This window comes from Ochotona princeps, chromosome 11 (assembly GCF_030435755.1).
Source record: "Ochotona princeps isolate mOchPri1 chromosome 11, mOchPri1.hap1, whole genome shotgun sequence".
Taxonomy (NCBI): domain Eukaryota; kingdom Metazoa; phylum Chordata; class Mammalia; order Lagomorpha; family Ochotonidae; genus Ochotona; species Ochotona princeps.
Genome location: NC_080842.1, coordinates 44654176 through 44660175, shown reverse-complemented (window position 1 = coordinate 44660175; position 6000 = coordinate 44654176). Strand labels below are relative to the sequence as shown.

At 41.2% G+C, this 6000-nt stretch overlaps 1 protein-coding gene across 1 annotated transcript in view; it reads left to right on the top strand.

Annotated features, from left to right (window-relative positions):
- The first annotated feature begins 5189 nt into the window (after positions 1 to 5189).
- Positions 5190 to 6000, top strand: part of GABRB1 (gamma-aminobutyric acid type A receptor subunit beta1) — a 185130-nt gene continuing 184319 nt past the window's right edge. The window contains exon 1 of the transcript XR_009246337.1: positions 5190 to 5244. The gene's annotated coding sequence lies outside the window, so the exon portion shown is untranslated. The remainder of the gene's footprint in view (positions 5245 to 6000) is intronic.

Sequence of the window (6000 nt, the reverse complement as noted above, 5' to 3'; positions counted from 1 at the left end):
CTTCAGTTATCCGTGCAGCAGCAAATACTATTTTTTATATGCAAGATAGAGCCACATAGAGAGAAGCAGGCAGAGAAAAAGAGAAAGAGAGAGAGAAAGAGACAGAGAGAGAGAGAGAGAAAGAGAAATGTCCCACCCACTGGTTTTCTCTGCAAATAGTCACAACTTCAAAATCTGGACCAGACTGAAAGGAATTGAGAAACTCCCGAAAGGTCATTCACATTAGAGGTAGGGAGCCAAGCGCTTGAATCCTCTGCATTCTCAGATGCACTAACAGGAAATTGGAATGGAAACAAAGCAGCTCAGGTTCAAAACTGGCACCTTTAGATGAGATGTCAATATGACAAGAAATGATTCAACCATCTTCATTATAATGCTTGCCTCTAAGTGCTATATTTGAACTTATAATCGTATCCTGAGCTTTGAACTAAAACCTTTATTGTGTTATATAAATTAATTATAATTTCATGTAGGAGCAAACTAAAAACCTCATATTAGCAAATCTAATACAAAACAAAGCTGAAGTTGAATTCAAGTCTACTTGACTCCATAACCTTTATGTTAATTGTGATACTCTCTTTTCACAATTTCCAAAAGGGAGACATAGCAATGAATTTCAGAGAAATGATCACAGCTTACAGTACATAAGTCTTCACTCAGAAATAATCGCATACAGTATGTTAGAAAGGGGCCCAGGATCAAGGAAGGACTATGAAAATCATAACTGGTCTATTACATCATGTGTAACCAAAACTCTAAAGCTTCATGTTTGCCTGGTTTTCTGAGAATTTTCATTCAGTTCATACTGTTGATAAGGCCTAGTGAAAGTGTATTGTTATTTATGTGGTGCCAATTGTGGGTGCACAGAGAAAATGATACATGAGCCATACTTTTGAACACATCAAGTGGGGAGATGGATGAATAGCTGTATTTCCCTTAGCATAATGGTTTCCAGTTGGATCCATTTGGCCACAAAAAAACTGCATTTCATTTTTTTAATAGCTGAGTAGTATTCCATGGAGTAAATGAACCATAGCTTTCTTATCCAGTCTTCTGTTGATGGGCATTTCGGTTGCTTCCAAGTTTTTACAATTATTGATTGTGCTGCTATAAACATAGGGGTGCATGTTGGTTTCTCGTATAACAGGTGTTTTGGATATATTCCTGGGAGTGCTATTGCTGGATCATATGGTATACAGATTTTCAGTTGTTTGAGTGTTCTCCATACTGATTTCCATAGAGGCTGTACCAACCTGCAGTCCCACCAGCAGTGGAGTAGGGTTCCCCTTTCCCCACAAACTCGCCAGCAAGTGTTGTTGGTGTTTTTTTGTATGTGAGCTGTTCTAACTGGCATTAGGTGGTACCTCATTGTTTTCTTCATTTGGATTTCCCTTATTGCCAGGGAACTTGAGCATTTTTTCATGTAATTATTTCCCATTAGGATTTGTTCGTTTTTGAAATGTCTGCCAATCCCAAAAGGTTAGATACCACATGTTTGCCTTAATTTAAGATGAAATGATGTCAATCTGAAAAACAGTACCTATAAAATGTAATATTATTCCAACCCCAAACAGCCTGTATCTCTTGCAATAAGATATTGTGATGTAACCAATGATTGAACAATCAATGTGAGTCAGATTGCTTATGATCTACATCAAAGAATTGTAAAACCTAATATAGTTTTAAGACCCTATGCTACTCGGAAATGGGGCGGAAGAGCAGAGAAATCTTCCATCTCCTTAGAATGTGTGAGGACGACGTGAAGTATAGCCTATCAGGAACATAACAGGTAACTCAGAAAACAGACTCGAATCAGTATTAGACAATAGTAAAACTACAAAGCCATATCGGGGTAAACAAGAGCGATCCTGACAACCTCTTAACAAGAGGTCATATGCACGGAGCAGGGGGAGACCCCAGAGTGGAACAGGCGGACAGGAGGAGGCTTGTATCCCAACCCTGGAAACTCCCAGATCCTCACCAAGGACTATCAATGCGAGCAGCAAGGACTACATCCCAACTGCCAACGAGACCACGGGGAATTGGACTGCCTTTGGAGGCTGAGAACTCTGAGGTCACCCACCCCCGTCTGGATCTACCACATGGGATGGAAGAAGCCCAAATCCTGCCTTATAGGGTCCAAGGTCATCAGAGCAACAGCCAGGAGCCCTGAGCAGTCCACAGAAACAGAAGAACAGTAAACTTCCTTCGAGACTAGGGAGAGGAGCTTTCCATCAGGGTCGCTCCAGAGGCCCGCCCCCCCCCCCCCCCAGAAAAAAAGCAAAAAAATTTAGGATAGACAGAGAACAACAAGGAAAGCTTAGAACCAGATAGGAAACAGTCAATGTGGATTCACTTATACCTTACTAGGTAGGACACAAAGATTAGTTACTCCTCACCAGGGTATTGAAGATTTCTCTGCACACCTCTCCTCCTAAAACTGTTCTGCACCTCAATTGTTGACATATGCCTTGTTAAAGTTATAAGCCAGTTTAGACTACCCGAAAAACTGCCAGGTTCAGCAAAATCATGCTTCAACACTATAAACTGCTAAATACTAAAACGAAAATAGACACAAGACAGCTGAATAGTACCCTATAGCCATTTTAAGGTGTATAGAAGCCGGTTCTGTGTATAAACTGAAATTGAAATGTCAATGAAGTAGTCACAGGATGTGGTTAAGAACTTGCATTTTTTTTAACATATTGGTTACTCAATCCCATGTCAATTAATTCCATAATGTTATAAATTGTTGCTGATGTTATGTTGGAGCTTTTAATTGATCGGGATGATATTCTGCCAACTCTACCTTCAGACCAGAGATGGTCTCCCCAAGAAACCGTTGAATTTATCTGGACAATTAGATGCTGGACTCTATGCTTGATGCATGCTTGCAAAGAAAGAATCTTGACTGAATTTGAACTGTTATACTGCAATAAGGTGGAGGAATCCACCATGGGGGGAGAGGGCATGAAGAGGGATTGGGGTAATCCCAGAGCCTATAAAGCTGTGTCACATAATGCAATGTAATTAATAAAAAATGAATTAAAAAACATGTATTAACAAAGAAACACGGTAGAATATGTTAAAGATCAATTCAGTTTAGGGCCCGGCGGCGTGGTCTAGCAGCTAAAGTCCTCGCCTTGAAAGCCCCGGGATCCCATATGGGCGCTGGTTCTAATCCCGGCAGCTCCACTTCCCGTCCAGCTCCCTGCTTGTGGCCTGGGAAAGCAGTTGAGGACAGCCCAAAGCTTTGGGACCCTGCACCCATGTGGGAGACCTGGAAGAGGTTCCTGGTTCCCGGCTTTGGATCGGCACGCATCGGCCTGTTGCGGCTCACTTGGGGAGTGAATCATCGGACGGAAGATCTTCCTCTCTGTCTCTCCTCCTCTGTGTATATCTGGCTGTAATAAAAAAATGAATAAATCTTTAAAAAAAAAGATCAATTCAGTTTAGAGTGTAAATTTTGGACTTTCAATAAAAAAAACATCCATTTGGCTCTTGTATACAAGAAGGAGTTTCACCATCAAGACTAGAAAAAAATGCAATCAAAGAGAAATATGGAAATTAAAGACAGTAGCAATTTGTGTCTGCAATAACATAAGAAGTAAAGAAGGAAAAGCAGATTGAGTCAGATTATTTAAAGCCTTATTTGGCAAAAAAGAATCTGGAATTCTCCAGTGTATGTAGCAGTGACAAACAACTCCATCTTGCCAAGTAGAACTTACCTGGGATATAAGTCAGGAAATCACCAAAGCACTGGACATAGTTTCTCCACACTTGACTTCAGCTTTGAAGTCATGCACCCTTGTAATATGGCAAGCCTGCAAATGTTTTCATCTTCTCTTCTGAAAATTCGGCCTCATGGTTATTGTGGACAGTGTCTTTTTAAAACATCGAATATAGGGGAATCCCCTGAAAAGGGAAGGAAGAGAAGAAGAAAGAAACAAAAGAGAAAGGGAAGAAGCAAGTGTCAAAGAGCAAAGGATTGTATTGTGAGTACAGCAAGGACTTTCATGGGCTTGTCTTTATCTGGAGAAATAAGTGAGCATGGAGTAGCATGTCTATTTATAGAACTCCAAAAACGATTTCTAGTCAGGTAATCTTGCAAAATCAGGGAATGTGTATATAGCATAATGAATATTTAAATGCAATGGGAATTTCAGAAACTCATGAAGCTGAAGTATTTCCGTGGCAACATCAGAAGAGGGCTGAGAATTGTTGCCATGGCAACTGTGAGGCTGACTCATTCATAAATAACTCTTTAAACTTGTGGCATGAGAGAAATTGCTTGAAGATTTTTAACACTGTACTAAAATATACAGTGCTCCATGTAAATGGAAAATACATCAGCACAGCCTTATTTTTTTCTCCCTAATAATATTTTTTTTTTTTGCCAGTTTTATACACAGCAACTTTTGTTCTTCATTCTGTCCCACCTTCAGGAGAGGGAAATGGCCACAAATGAGATGAGGAATACCAGAGGGGACCCAAGGAACCCTTCAAAAACAAGATCCTGCATTATATTGCAGACATCAGTTACTGATTCTTGAGTTCCGTTACCTTTGGGATGGGGTAGAGTTCCAGCATATTTCAGATTTTACCCAGTTAATAACATGTGGCCACCGCCCAGCAGCGGCGACACTAAAACGACGAGTCATACTCTTAAGGGTCCGGTAAAAGCTGGAACCGGACCCCTCACTGCCAAAAACGGCTGCGTTTAAATCCTCTCTGCTGCGCCTGTCCCCATTTGTCTAAGCTTTCCTCTCCTCCTCTTCTGCCACCCTTCCTCCCATTTTCCGCCACCCTTCTTCCCACGTTTCTTCCCGTACTCTCTGCTTCATTCCCCAGTCTTTCTCCTCGTCGCCCCCCAGTCTTTCTCCTTGTCGCCCCCCAGTCTGTCTCCTCGTCACCCCCCAGTCTTTGTCGTAGTCGTCTGTTCCGTCTTTCCGTCTGTCCCCAGCTTTTACTGGTTACTTTTAGATAGTTCCCCACCAATCACTTCTCCCCATGGGTCCCCTTGGTGCTATCTGATAGGCCAGCAATCGCAGCGGGGGCATTAGCCTATCCCTGTGACTTCCTGTTTACCTGCTGGCGAGACCAGCTCCGCCTCCTGGCCCTGGGCCAGCCGCCATCTTGCGACGGGCGCTCCCAGTCCCAGGAGTGGCTTTAGCACCCTGCTCCCCACAAACAAACATCCGAAGTCAAAAGTAAATTGGAAGAGTCAGAAAATACACAGGACTAGTAAGTAAAGACAGCAATTTTTTTCCTTCCCCTCTCCCTCTTTTTTATGTTTTCCTAAAAATGAGTCCACAGAGCAAGATCATGACAGATTCAAGGCTCTGCTTGCCTTTTCTTCAGTGGAAAGAGTGTAAGAGGAAATGACATTATAAGTCTAAACAAGAACGGATAAGTAGACATAATGAAAGCACAAGGCATTTTTTTTTCATTTGGGATTTTTAAAGAGTTCCTAGATAATACCCCAGACTATTTTTCCAAATCATGAATGCTAATCACAAAGTAATTCAGTAGTCCGTCTTTCTGGTGGTAATGATGATGAAATGTGAGGATTGTTGATCTAGGTCAGTCTGTGCATCTCACTAACAAAAGAGCTTGCACTTTGGGATTTTAACTTGCCTTATATCCAAAACCCACCCTCTAGGTCCTCACATTTATTGTCAACAAACCAAGTAAGTTCTAATATATTTAGAAAGGTTCTTTTTTCTTTAAATAATGTAAGCTTATAATGTAGCTACATTAATTCCTTCTGCGTATCCTAAAAAATAATGTGTTGGAGTGTGATCACACTGCTTAATTAGAGTTTTGCTTGATTAGATGGTGAATTATTTAGGTCAGTTCCTTTTTGTGGGATATTTTGTTGCTTATGCCTACCTTTGAGCAAGCACTTTTATAGAGGATATAGAAGGATACAAAACTGCGAAAGTCAGTCTCATTGCATTTCCCAGTTGCATTTTGCCAAGCATTTCAAGCACCTGAAAT